This window comes from Rhamphochromis longiceps, linkage group LG3, assembly GCF_057381845.1.
Source record: "Rhamphochromis longiceps isolate RC_006_pf linkage group LG3, R_longiceps_female_GT1.1, whole genome shotgun sequence".
Lineage (NCBI taxonomy): Eukaryota > Metazoa > Chordata > Actinopteri > Cichliformes > Cichlidae > Rhamphochromis > Rhamphochromis longiceps.
The window spans coordinates 57,417,191-57,431,831 of NC_140559.1; the positions used below are offsets into that span (position 1 = coordinate 57,417,191).

Here is a 14,641-nt window from a genome sequence, read left to right on the forward strand (position 1 = left end):
CAGCACCGGCTCCCCTCAGGGCTGTGTTCTTTCTCCTCTGCTCTTCTCCCTGTACACCAACTGCTGCACCTCCACCCACCAGTCTGTCAAGCTAATCAAGTTCGCAGATGACACCACCGTCATTGGGCTCATCTCTGACGGGGATGAGTCTGCCTACAGGAGGGAGGTTGAACGTCTGGTGTCTTGGTGCAGCCACAACAACCTGGTGCTGAATGCCCAGAAGACAGTGGAGATTATTGTGGACTTCAGGAAGCACACAGCTCCACTCCCCCCCATCATCCTGACTGACACCCCCATCACCTCTGTGGACTCATTCCGCTTCCTGGGTACCACCATCACCCAGGACCTGAAGTGGGAGCCCACCATCACCTCCGTCATCAAGAAAGCCCAGCAGAGGATGTACTTCCTGAGGCAGCTGAAGAAATTCAACCTGCCAACACGGACGATGATGCAGTTCTACACTGCAATCATCGAGTCCATCCTCACCTCCTCCATCACCGTGTGGTACGCTGGAGCCACTATCAGGGACAAACAGAGACTGCAGCGTGTTGTGCGCTCTGCTGAGAAGGTGATTGGCTGCAGACTCCCATCTCTGCAGGACCTGTACACCTCCAGGACACTGCGGCGTGCAGCCCGGATCTCAGCTGACCCTTCTCACCCTGGACACAGTCTGTTTGACCTGCTCCCCTCAGGCAGGAGGCTCCGGTCCATTCGCACCAGAACCTCTCGCCACAAGAACAGTTTCTTCCCCTCTGCTGTTGGACACATGAACAATAACCACATGACTGTCCCCGCCACTAACACATGACCCTACGCTGTGTCACTGCATCATTTCATGTCTGGCACTGATCACCACCTGCACTCATGTATATATCTTTCTACGTAGCACTCATAATTCTTATTCTCATGTATATATCTCATGTATATCTCATGCACATATCTTTCTTTCTACATAGCACTTTAATTCTTATTGTCTGCACTGAAGCACCGCGGCAATTTCCTAATGTTGTAAACCTCAACATCTGGCAATAAACCCATTCTGATTCTGATTCTGATTCTGATATTGACATGATAGCATCACATACTTCATGCATGTCCATTAAGAAAAGCACCAAACACCAATGGTAATCTACTGGATTGAGATCTGATAACTGTGGAGGCCATTTGAGTATTGTCACATTCAAGAAACCAGTTTGAGATGATGAGAGCATTGTAACATGCTGTGGGGACACTGTGATCACAAAGGGATGGACATGATTTGCAACAATGCTCAAGTAGGCTATGGCATTTAAACAATACTCAGTCGGTGTTATGGGATCCAAAGTCTGCCAAAAAAAATCCGCCACGCCATTACACCCAGATCCAGCCTGAACCGCTGATACAGTACAGGATGGATCCATGCTTACATGTTTTGTACAAATAGCAGAGATTCATCAGACCCGGCAATATTTCTCCAATCTTCTGTTGTCGAGTTTCCTGTTCCTAGCTGTCCGGAGCAACACCTGGTGCAGTCTTCACCTGCTATAGCTCATCCACTTCAAAGTTTGACATATTTTGCACGGTGTTCTTCTGCATACCTCGGTTGTTATGTGTGGTGAGTGCTGCTGTTGCCTTCTTATCAGCTCAAAGCAGGCCATTCTCTTCTGACATCTGGCTTCAGCAAGGCATTTTCGTTCAGAGAACTGTTGCACTGGATCACTGGATATTTTCCCCTTTTCACACCATACTACATTCTCAACCCTAGAGATGGTTGTGAGGGAAGGTCCCAGCAGATCAGCAGTTTCTGAAATACTCAAACTAGCAATCATATCATGTCAAGTCAGTTTAGCAGGTCAGACATGCATACAGGTCATGTGTTGATGGATCATACAAGCTACTTTGGGAAGACTGCAACATTTCATTAAAGAAAATGCACAGATTAAAAATGGTGTTTTAAAAGAAAGCACACTCAGCAGTTGCCTCACTAAGTACTGAGTTACTGGAATTTGATCAACAACCATATTAACCTCCTACGGATCCTATTAAACTCCATTTGCAATCCAAAGCTTTGTAACTTTTGAGGAAATTGAACTTTCAAATCACCACTTTAACTACAGTAATGTACAGGAAATGCATTCTGTGTTGTCACAGTATACACTGGTTGATATGTTTGGTGTTGACGTTTTGGGTCAGAAGCCGACAGATGAGACACAGCTAAGAGTGAGCGCTCGCTGTGTGGTCATCACCGGCCGCTCTACACTGACTCCACCTGAAGCAGGTGGTGTGACCCGAACACTTGATACACACTCAGTCAGACAGATTGAAAAATGACTATTGGCTTTCTTTGTCACTATGAGAACAGGCCAGTATGAAAACACACACACACAGGCACACTATCAGGGACAAAATGTCCTATCTCACACCTAACAACTGCCCCTTTGGCTCTCTCTCTCTCCCTGTTCAGCACCTTTTTTCCAGCCATTATAATCTGTTAAACACGATGAGTGGAGGTTGGAGTACAAAGTTCAAACTGTTGAGTCCATAATGGCGGCTTTAAAAAAAAAAAAAAGTAACCCACTTGATCTTAGCTGCAGCTATAATATGTTTACTAGCATCTGCCTTCTCATGGCACAAGTAGAAATCTGATCAGTTTAAATTCTGTCTTTCAGAAAAATAAATTGTAAAAGAGGAGGAAGGTGCCTCTTTGTTCAGAAAAAGTGATTATTAAAGATATTTTAATTAAAGTTGGACATTTTAAGCATTTAGAAAAAAAAAGACAGATTTATCATCAGTCAATTATCTGGCAGTGGGAGCTGCACCGAGCATGTGAATCTTCCATCTCATTTGTTTTACAGAATTTCCTGCACCTCAGCAATCTGGCAAAATGAATTGTAGCTCATGTCCGCTTTCATTTTTAACATATTTTTTTATTATACAGGGTGTATCAAAAAGAATCATTTACTTTCAAAAGGGTAACATTTTGTAAGTTATAGGCAGAGAAGCTTGCATTGAATTTTAAAATACAGGGTCGAATAAAAAGTTTTACAAAAAACAATGTAAAATGTTTCCAAGTGCGTGAAACTCATGAATATCCTCTTTCTAACAGTATGTGTGTCAGTCATTACAATCTGCATACATTTTCACAGTAATGAATATTTCTAAACCTGCATGCACTTAACAGCCACAACAGGTACAGTGCAATCAACGTGGGGTGGCTGTCGCTGTAGCTCAGGTGGTACAGCAGATCACCTCCTAATTGGATGGTTGGTGGTTTGATCCCAGTCTGCATGCCAAGCGTTCTTGGGCAAGATACTAACCCCATGTTGCTCTGTGATGCATCCATGGGAGTGTGCATGCATGTGAATGTTAAATAGGAATCATTTAGAAACAGTGTTGTGCGAATGTACAAGTTGTGTAAAGCACTTTGAGTGCTCATCTAGAGTAGAAAAGCACTAAATAAGAACCAGTCCATTTGTCATGTTCAACTGCTAATTAACCCAAATATGTAATCCACCAATCTCATGGCAGCAACACATGTACAGTAGCCCTGGTCAAGAGTGATGTTCAAAACAAGCATCAAAATGCAGGTCAATCATTCTCCAAAATACCTTATTGATGTCAGAGGAGACAGACAGCCTTTAAACTCATAGGAAGATAAAAATAATCACTTGTCACACTTCGAGGCCCTTAGTACTGAGTAAAAAATGTTTAAATCCCACAGGCTACCTGGTTATTATTGATGACCAATTTCATCATTTAAGACGTTCCAGCAGGATAATGTGCCGTGTCACAAAGCTCAAATCATCTGGTTTCTTGAACATAACGATGAGTTCAGTGAACTCATCATTAGGTTCAATCACAAGACCTAAATCCAGTGCTTTTAGAGTACCTTTAGGATGGTGGTGGCACAGGATGTATCATGGATCATGGATGCACAGCCAAGAAATCTGTAGTAACTACTGTATACAATAATATCATGTCACTATGGACCAGAATATGTAAGGAATGTTTCCAACCTTGTTGTATCTATGCCAAGATGACTTATAATAATAATTCTAATAGTAATGATGTGAAGCGTTGATGTGTTTTGGTAATAAGCTTTTTCTTTTTATCTTCTATTTCAAGGAAAAGCTGAAACTCAACCTTGCAAGCTTTAGGAATTCATCAAACAAAAATGACAATATGAACAATGTATTATACACAGGGTTAAGTGAATGATAAAACTGCATGTAGGAAGCTTGTGTGGGTGTTCAGATGGATAAGGACAGAGAAGTGGTGGAGAGAGAGGGCAGTTAAGGTAGCAACATTGCACTGGAGGAGGAGGAGGAGGTGATGGCAGAAAGGTGAAGTGGCCTTCTTCTGTTGGCAAGGTTGAAGAGGGGAGTAGAGGAGCAGGAAGGGGCTAGATGTGGGAAGGAGAGCATGCTCACTACCTGATTCAATTAACACCACACGCAGTAAACAAAGACTGCTGACTGGCCATAGATTTAGCAACATATCACTTTTGGCATTTATTCTTTTTTCAAGTTCTGACAATAGATTTAAGACATTGTGAATGAGGACAGATGCAGGAGGGAAGTAACTGACGAGGCGTTTAATTATCATATATTTGCTGTTACATTGCTAAAGTAATATGTAAGTCCTCGATTATTGTAGATCAGTTAAATACCTTGCAGGAAATGTGAAAATACTTTTTGTGTGCTTACATTTAACACACTGCATTGAATTTTTTGTTGCCTATGGAAATTGCAATACTCTCCACCATGATTTATCACTTAATGGCCAAATATGCTGGAGTTGAGCTCTTGTTGGTAATAACTACAGTAAATTTCAAATCTTTGAACGTACCAATAATACGTCAGTGATTTGCCAAATGAAACAGTCTGGGGAACACGGGACATACTGCAAATTTTTGTATGAATATGTTCATCATTATCCAGCCTGAAACAGAAAACAGTTCCTGAATATTATGTTTTCATCTCTTTACAAGTGTAATGAAAGCCAAAATAAGGCTGCCTCACAAGAAAGGGAGCCCAATGCTGCCTAATGCAGGATGTATAATGGACCTTATCATATCTCTTATTGTGTATCTGCATGCTGGGGTCTGCATTACTTTGGTGATAGTGACAGAAAAATATAGCTTTACTATGCAACATAGACGAGGGAATAAGATTTTGATAGGAGTGGTGAGAACGCAACGTCGACAACTCTCTTCATCTTCAGATTTTCATATTACCTCAAGCCAGGCTCATTCAGCTCATCAAAACAGAAAAGAGGGAGAATGTTTACAGTCTCTCTTTCTTCATTTGATTAGGTTGTTCTCAACGGCTAAATTTATCCGTAGTGTTGCGGATACTCGTCGTGGATAACTGCTTTGATTGCACTGATGATGTTCTTTTATTCATAAACATTTGGCCAATGATAGCTGTTATTATTATCCTGAGAAGGGAATGGAGGACCGTGCTGATCTTTCTATATAATTCTATAGAATTTAAGTTGGCAGAGGGTGGAGGAAAGGCATGTTGATATCAAAATTGAGCCACTGCTTTACTTTATGTTGTTGTCCTCAGTAACAGTCAGAGAAATATTACGCTCCATAGGCAAGGGAAACTTGCAACAATTATTTGGTCAGTTAACTCTGATTAGACTGGGTTAGAATAATAAATGGATGCAACTGCTATCAGCAACAACCTTTATTGTTACAAGTATTGGACCCTTGTATAAAAGGTTTAAAAAAACAAATCTCTATTTGCTTTGTCCACCTGTTGTGAATGAATGGAATAACTGATTACGGATCCTTTAGAAGGAAACACTAAACTGAAGAAAGTGTGTGTTACATTTGGAAAAGTTTGTTTCTAGCATGTGGTTTATGCATGTCATCAACATCCAAGGGACTACAGATCAGGATAACTCTGGCCCATTTACATGATGAGCCCTGCAATCATGTGAGAGGAATCTGTTTTAACTAAACGGTTCTCTAGTGTAGTTTTGGTGTGTGCACCTAACTAAAAAAGAGACTGCAAGTAATCATTTAAAAAAAATAGAATTATGGGCAAAAATAATTACGTCTTAACACAACCTCAGAAGAACAAAAACACATACACCCATTATTTATTTATTTAGCAAAAACTAAGCCAAAATGCAGAAGCAGTGTGCAAAAAAACTAAGTAAACACTAATTGCTTCCAAAGGAATCAAGAAGGCAAGTAGCAGCTAGGTGCTGAAAATCAAATGCATTTGATTAATTGATCATCAGAAAATGTGACTGAGGTTTTTGACTGGCCTGGCTCATTAATGATTGTAATGCCACAATTCCCAAGCAGGAGACACACAGGATATGATCTACATTCAGTCTGGTAAGGATTTTAATGCTGTTTCCAAACAATTTGATCATTTTAGAGTATGAACATTTTTTGCACATGGAAAAGACACAAAAGTGGTGCATGTCTTCACACGCCTTTCTCCCTAGAAGTAGACATCCAACCAAATTCACCCTAAGACAAAACCACACAATGCTTAGAAAAACTGCTGAAAACCCAAGGGCTATCAGACTTTGCAGGCCTTGGTTAATATTTTATGTTAGAACTGAGAAAAAAAGACTGAACATGTGTGGCTTGTCTGAATAAAGGGTCTTTTCTCTGTAAGGAACACTGCTGTACAGTTTAGGTTTTTCAAAGTTGCATCTAAATTTTGTTTTGTCTGTCTGAAGGCCAGGTTGAGGGGTGATTTTTGGGCTTGTTTTGCAGCCATGGCACCTGGGCACCTTGCAGTAATTAAGTTAGCACAGGCTCCTCTGTAAACCATGTCAATCAAATAAGGATCAAATGTGAGCTGGTTGTCTAACAGCAAAACCCATCTAGGAATTTGGAGGAAGCTGAAGAATTTGAAGGTAGTTCTCCTTCATTATTCCATCTACTACGTACAATCTACCATAACCACTGGCAGCAAAACAACCAGATGCATGATGCTACCACCACCACCATGCTTGACATTGTATAGGTTTTAAAAGCCTCACCTTTACTCATTATTCTGTCTCTCTGGTTATGACGGGTCATAGTCATTCATTCTATAAGTAATTGTAGCAACGTGTCAGTAAATATGTTTACTCCGGATCTTCCTATGGCAAAGCCTGCCATTTAGTGGGTCAACAGGGGAAGCACCATGTAAGAGCTCGAGCAGTGGTTTTCTCCCAGCACTCGACAGGGAAGGTCCATTTCTCTGTGTCTCTGTCAATTCCTGCGTCTGTTGCTCTTGAAAAGGCATAATCTGTAAGTGTGGCAAAATGATTGATTGTTCTCACTTATTAGTACCTTGTTCAGTGAACTGATGAGTTTCTTGTGTGTTTAGCGAGTTTGTTACATTACTAGCATAAGCTAGCTTTTCGTGCTTTGTTTAACCTGCTAGCATGAAACATACCAGCATATGGTGTTAGCTGTATTTCTTGAGATGCTATGCGGGTGTATTGTCGATGTTGAGATTGTGTAGTGACTGCTTACTCATGGCAACAATATTGAATGTAATCTTTGTGTATTTGCATGGAGACTAAATACACAGTATTCTGATTCTGTTATTACACTTTTACAAAGAAAAATAAGGATCGGTAAAGCTCTGAAGGATGCGACACGGTCTCCTGAGTGTTCACTGAAGCCATTTAACGTTTAGCTCTCTGCTTAAGCCGAATAGAGACATTCAGCTGAGGGCAGAAGACTCATACAAGCCTACCTCTTGTCATAATAGCCAAACAAGTCAATCTTTAAATCATCTGTTCATAAAACTTTTCCTTGTGCTGTCATTGCTTGTCCATGGAGGCAGCTACAAATTTCAGTCAAGCTTCAAGATGTCAGTTTTCAGTTTGAGTTTCCTGAGTAGTAGTCAATCCAGTCAAAAAAATCCTTTGTTTCTGAGAAACTACCGACTGTAGTTAATCATGATCACTATTAAGAAGTTCATAGACCTTGGCCTTGTAGTTAAGTAGAGTTAAAATGCATACAAAACTTCAATATGTCTTATAGAGATTATTGTAGAATAACACAGCTTATTTGACACAGGAGGATCTGGTCATGGATCACAAGTTAGTTGGGTCTTAAGCACTGCTAAAACTTGTGCAGCAATCAAATTATACTAATTTAGTATAATAAAGGCCAGACTCTGAAGCTCCTCCTATTGTGTAATTTCCTTTTTTTCCATGAGTATGTGAGTATACATGCACGGTTGAGCATGTTATTAATTACATTCACCACAACAACAAAAAAAAACCCCTGTGCTTCCAGAGAGCGTGAGCACAGTTCGTAGTTGGGCAAAGTATGTGTTTTCAACATGTTGCAGTGCTTCATTAAAGTAAGGGTTTGGAAGGGATGCCATTTGTTGCTTCAGAACAAACACTGTGGAAGGAAGATGCTTTTGGTGTTTGAGTTTGTGCGCGTATGTGCGCGCGTGTTCCGTTGTCATTTTGAGTTCATTTGTATGCTGTCTTGCTTCTTGTACATGCAGCTACTTTTGCAAACCTCCTCATTGCCCTCTGTGTCTGCCCATTCAGCTCATTAGGCCTAAGGGCACATCTTGACTCTGTCATCGTCATGGCAACACCGGAATTAAACTACTCAGGGCGTGTTTGGCTATTCCGGTGCCTTCGTCTCGCAGGTACTTATAAAATCATGTGGAATATGCATTTGTACCTATTGGTGCTCAGCAGAAAAAGATTTGCATCTGTATATATGCAAGGCTATGTATGCATGGCCATATATATCTGCACATGTGGAAAGAGGGTCTCTAAAGGTGGCAGTCCAAATTGATATGACCTGTGTCTGGCCCCCTAGCTAGTTATTTATTTATTTTTTTGCCTTGAAACCCTAATAGAAGTCTGTCTACAGCAGTAGCTAAGCTACTTTTCACATGATGGGATGAGAGCAAAGTGGAGCACTAATTTGTATGCACAGAAACACTCTAGCTGTCACAGGGTGATTTTACCCAGGAGATTAAGAACCCATAGAGACTTTAGTGTCAGAAAGAGATCATGTTTTGGTCTTAGTTATCAGCACTAGCTGCCACATGACAGGGTGATAAACAGGAGACTCAGATGGCACACTGTGGTTGATTTAAATGCCCCCACACATTCACCTCACTATTAACAGGGCTGTAGCTCCTTTAAAGGATGCACTTTCAATGCATGATGAAATATCTGTTAGCAAAGGCAGAGGGAGGGAGATTAGCAACATTCAGCTATTTATAAAGGAGTGAAGGCTAATTTAGTGTTGTGACCAAGAAATGTACGTAAAAAGCAAAGATTTGTACATAGATATGCTGAGTACACCTGTATATGTGTAATGTATATGCTCCAAAAAAATGAAACTCACCCAACGTATTCTCCAATATCACTTTGTGGCAGTTATATATGTGTAAAATGGGATTGTGTGTGCCCTGCATGCCCCTTCTAGTATTTAGTTTAGCTCTATGATTCATTTGCTTGTCAGTACGCCGACCCTGCTGTAAAAGACAATATTCTCAGTGTGGATGTTTTCAGCCAAGTTGGCTTTTACTACATTATTGGTGGTATTATTCAACCTGGTTTGCCAACCTTCCTTTAGGCTTCTCATGGGGAGAGATTATATTGGTTTTAAAACAGTAGCTTTGTTTTTACAGCCAGAGGGCAATGCACACAATAATTCTAATCTGCTTTTTGAACTGAATAAAAATCATTAGCTTGAGAATAGATTTGCCTTCGTATGAAGACAGTCTTTTGTGTTAACAAGTAGCTGATATTCTTTAACTTGGCTCTGTGGGATGCTTTTAAGTAGCTCTTATCCATACAAGATAACTCCTCACAGACACTGTTTTGTTTTCACAAATAGGATTCATTGTCCAGTTTTTTGTAAATCTCCATTTCTGTTAGTTGGGGAGGAACAACAAACAGCCAGTAAACTAGGACTTCAAGGCTATTACAATTATTGGATCTGGCAATGCCTGCAAGGAAAATGTATGCAGTTTATTTTGAGTAAAATATTTGCTAACTGCTTTGCACCTGATGCTAACTGGCACACAGACTAAGAGTCCTGGCACATGACTTCACAGATATTTAAGATGTAGATAAATAAAATGAGACAGAGGCATATCAGAAAAATGGAGGGGGCATCTCAGTTGGGGGGAACATAATGGATCTGAACTTAATCAACAATCAACATTAATGTTAACGCTGCTCTGTTTATTCAAATTAATCATCAAGGACAGGGCACCCCCCCCCCCCTCCATGCCAGAAGAGCGGAGAATTTGTCTCTGCAGCACCTTGCCAAGGAAATTGATGATGAATTACTTTGTTTATCAAGTCACCCCTATTAACAAGCCTGCTGACAGCCCCGTCTCCATCCCAGCGATATTTTCTTTGGCTTCAGTGGATCGTAATTTGGATCCTGAAGATTTTTTTTTCTTGTTTGTCATCTGACTGAAAAGTGAAACTGCAACAAGCACCAGTAGTAATGGCTCGGTGTGATGCATTTCACTTAACATCTCACTAGTTAGATAAGTGGATGAGTAGCAGCGGAAGGAGCAGTTATGTTGAAGTGAGGAAGGAAGAGTGTGCATAAATCCCAGGGTAGCTTCACTAGCAGCTCAGGGTAAACACAGATTAATGTCGTTCGACCGACACATCACAGAGGATGTGTGCTTAGATAAACAAGATGCACCGAGGATATTGAAGCCCTGCTTAGATAGATTCCTATCAAACTATCTCTCCTGTAATTTGGAATCAGTGCAATCTTTTACTGAAGAAAAATAAAACCAATAATAATAATAATAAAACTAATAGGAATGACGTCTCTCCCAGTACTAAAAGCTTGAGCAAGAGAAGCTCTAAAGCACCAATAAATACAAGTTAAAAGCTCAGCAAAAGCAACAAGGGCAAGAATTTCTTTAAACTACCTTTAATTCAACTGAGCAAAGGTAAAGTAATTTGGCTTAGTTCAGCAAAGATGGGTCTAACTTTTCAGGCTATAGATTGAAGCTAAATGAAAAACACTGGAGATTCATTAACCACCACCCTTCCATGAGAGATGGATGGCTGAGAATGGCAAAAAAGGTAAAGAAAATAAAAGAAGCAATCAGATGAAAGGGTGAACCAAGGCTCGTGGCAGAGGAAAAAGAAATAGAGCACATTTCTTGTGTAGGCCATTCATCATATGCAGCTGGAATAGGAGGAGGAGAATGAATGGCGGTGCGAAGGGGAGAGACGAGAGATCGGTAGGGGCTGGGGACTGATGAACAGTTGGCCTATCCCATCAAGGATGCCTTCTAACCTGTGCTACAAAAAGGGGCATCCATCACACAGGCAGGCGGTAGTGCTTTACACAAGTGCACGGGCATAGAAACACACTGCTCACGTGCTGGGCTCACACTCGCAAAGGGCACAGTGATCACAGCTAGAGGCTACTGTGCATCGCCTAGCAAACTCTATTACACTGTGAAGTGTGGAGATGTTCCATGCACCATTTTTTTAATGTGCAGGTGCAGGATTGTGTTGCTTTTCATTAACATTTTACCAATCAGTGTGTTTTGTTTAAGTACTAAAAACAATGATATAGTCTCAGTGTCTCAGACCTTTTAGCTCCTTTGTTAGTAGAACATGAAGTGGAAATACTGGTTCTCCTGTCTTTTGCTGTATGCTTGCTAAAGTCAAATTTTATACACGTTTGAGTCACAATCAAAATGTGGTTCTTCCATAATGATATCAAAAGCAGCACAGCAAACATTTGTGCCACTGCAAAGTAGGCGATGCTTAAATCCTGGCAACATGGTGATTACCCCTCCTGAATGTGAAGTTCAATTACAGTTGCTGCCACTGTTTCTCAGTCAGCAGTGGTTAAGACAGTTTATACAACACTAATTTGAGGTGACCTAGACCTCATTTAAATTGAACACAATAGCATGGTTTGTTTGCCTTGATGAGCTAATCATTGACTGGAGTGATTGCATTAAAACACATTGTTTTTTGTTCATACTTTTTTTTATAAATGCTGCTGTGACTGAGTGTTAATATGTCCACGAGGACAAACAACACAGGTTGTGTTTGTTTCCTAATTTGTGTATATTTGCATGCGATTACTGTGAGAAGTAGTTGGAAGGCAGTATACTAGCAAACCCTCACGCTTCCTGGGTGCGTTAATATGTCCGTGGGTCCACATGCACACGCACACACACTCATACATATAAACAATCATACGTAACAGCTTATATATCTGCACTTTCTGTTTCAGTGCAAGATTCACATCCTCTGAAGAGATATCACTGTTTTCTCCATACTGCAGGGCAAGCATCTATCAGTGCAGTCCTGACAGCCAGCTTTGTGTCAAATGAGTCTCGTGTGTGAATTTTGCACATGAAATACACACGCAACACTGTGTGTATGTGTGTGGAGCTTGTTTGTGACATGAGGCCACAAGTGTCGCTCCTGACTGCCAGATGTTGGTGCTCATGCCACATGACTGTTCACTCTTAATCGCAGGTGTCTCAGGTCACATACTCTGCTGCTGCTCCAGTTATGGATTAGTCTCTTCCAGCTATTGACTGCTGGTGGAGCTGGAGGCTGGGGCGAGGCTGATAAAAGACACCTGAGTGTGTGTGGCATACTAGGATTCTGGCTGTGGTTTGTATTGACTACCTGGCCTAATCAACAGTCAGAGCTGAAGCAAGAGCTTGTTAGCAGCCATGTACTGCTTAGATGTCTGCATGATGTAAGATTCTAGGGTGAGGTAGAATGGGTTTGTGGGTGTGTTTCTGTAAATGTCAATGTGAGTCAAAGGGCATACAGTAAAGCAGGGGGAAAGGTGGAAGGAATGACTTTCATCTCTTAGTTTCATCTTTCCCTGCACACACACACACACACACACACACACACACACACACACACACACACACACACACACACACACACACACACACACACACACACACACACAAAAATCATATATTGAGGAGTCTTGATTTTTAGAATAACATCGCCTTAGTTTTTTGTTTCATTTTTTTTTCTTGGAACTTTGGACTTGGTTAGACTGGTGGTAGCATTTTTGAAAGACAAAAATTTGGAAACAAAAACCCACTTTGAGCTAAAAAAAAAATCAATAATACTATCCTTCCACAGGGACTCTGCACCAAGGAAGGTTTCATTTTTTTTTCCTTTTTCAGGAGAAGTTTTACCTCTACAGAGACACGAATGTAAAAGTAATTCTCTAAACTTTCTTCTCTTCCTCCCCAGTGGAATTTCCAAACTGTTCAAATCAAAGTATAATCCTAAGTGCTGTTGACACACTTCACAGGTCTGGATTTTATTTGTGAAGACAAAGGCAAGAGAAGCAAGAAAACACGAGACTTTCGTGGGTAGACAGAAAGCGACGAGCATTATTAAAAATGGATGAAAGCATTACTTGCTTTTTCCGGTTTCTGAGTTAGAGTTAATGAGGAAAATTAGAGTGAGGGGTGGGGGGGGAGACTGATTGTACAAGGGAATGGGGAGGAAACTTGGCTGTGGTGCTTGGAGACTTTGTTGCCATGGAGATCAGTGGGGAGGCAATTAGAAATGTGCAGATCGTGTTTGAATGGTGTATGCATAATTGATTAAAATCATAGAGTGTGGTTGCGGTGGTGATGGAGATGATGATGGTGATGAAAAATCAATACCTCGTTTTGCGGTGAATATCGAAGCTAATGTGAGCAGGATGTTTCCACGTAGACCCAAAGTTCTTGTGTGTTTGTAAAAGAGAAGTATTCTTAGTTTAACACAAACCAACATGATAATAATAATCAATGTTAATATAATTCAGTGTATTGTATTTAACATAAACGCAGATAATCATTGCACTGAAGCATTAAAAAATGAAAATATAATGAATGACTCATTTGTCTTTACACAATTAAGTAGAAAACAGTGTTACAATAATGATTTAATATTATTTTGAAAGCATGCACAAACTTATAGTCCCTTGGACCTTCTTTAAACGAAACAATGTATGTTTTTTAATATTTCAGTTTTAAGTTTTTTATGAATAGATAAATATTTTGCTCCCCGTTTAGCCTTAACTTACATCCTGTGGTGTCTGCTCTATTTTAATGGTACAGGAGTGATTAGACTGTAAGTAGTGCTTCTAGTTTTGTTTTAGAAATTGTTTGTACCCTGTTGATCATAACTTTTTATGCTGCATCCTGATCTGAGGAAGAGTTTCATACTAGGCAATGGCCGAACCATACTATTGTCATGATTAGGAAGCGCTAGGCAGACTAAAAAACTTAAAAAACAAATCTTTATTTGAAGGCATGTATTGTCCACAGGGACCAAGGAAAACTAACACGGGCGACTAAGATCATGGCAACAGGCAAACAATATGACATGACTGGGGCTAGTGGGAGACACTATCAGACACACCAAGGAGCACAGCTGTAACTCACGAGGAAGAGCAAGACTGGGGAAAGTAAAACTGGAGACTAAACACATAGAACAGGGATTACCAAAGTAAAACAGGAAATAAATGCTAAAACAAGGACTCAAAAAAACAAAAGTGTATATTATGTAAAATTCATCTCTCAGTGTTCTGGTCTCTTTTTTTAATTGAAGCAAAGTAATTCTGAATATTTTACATCCTTGTGGAGTAATATTTCACTCAACTTTAATAATAACACAATGA

At 40.3% G+C, this 14,641-nt stretch overlaps 1 protein-coding gene across 1 annotated transcript in view; it reads left to right on the forward strand.

Annotated features, from left to right (window-relative positions):
- nrxn2b (neurexin 2b) overlaps window positions 1–14,641 on the forward strand; it is a 655,677-nt gene that overhangs the window by 189,837 nt on the left and 451,199 nt on the right. The gene's annotated exons all lie outside the window — the stretch shown is intronic.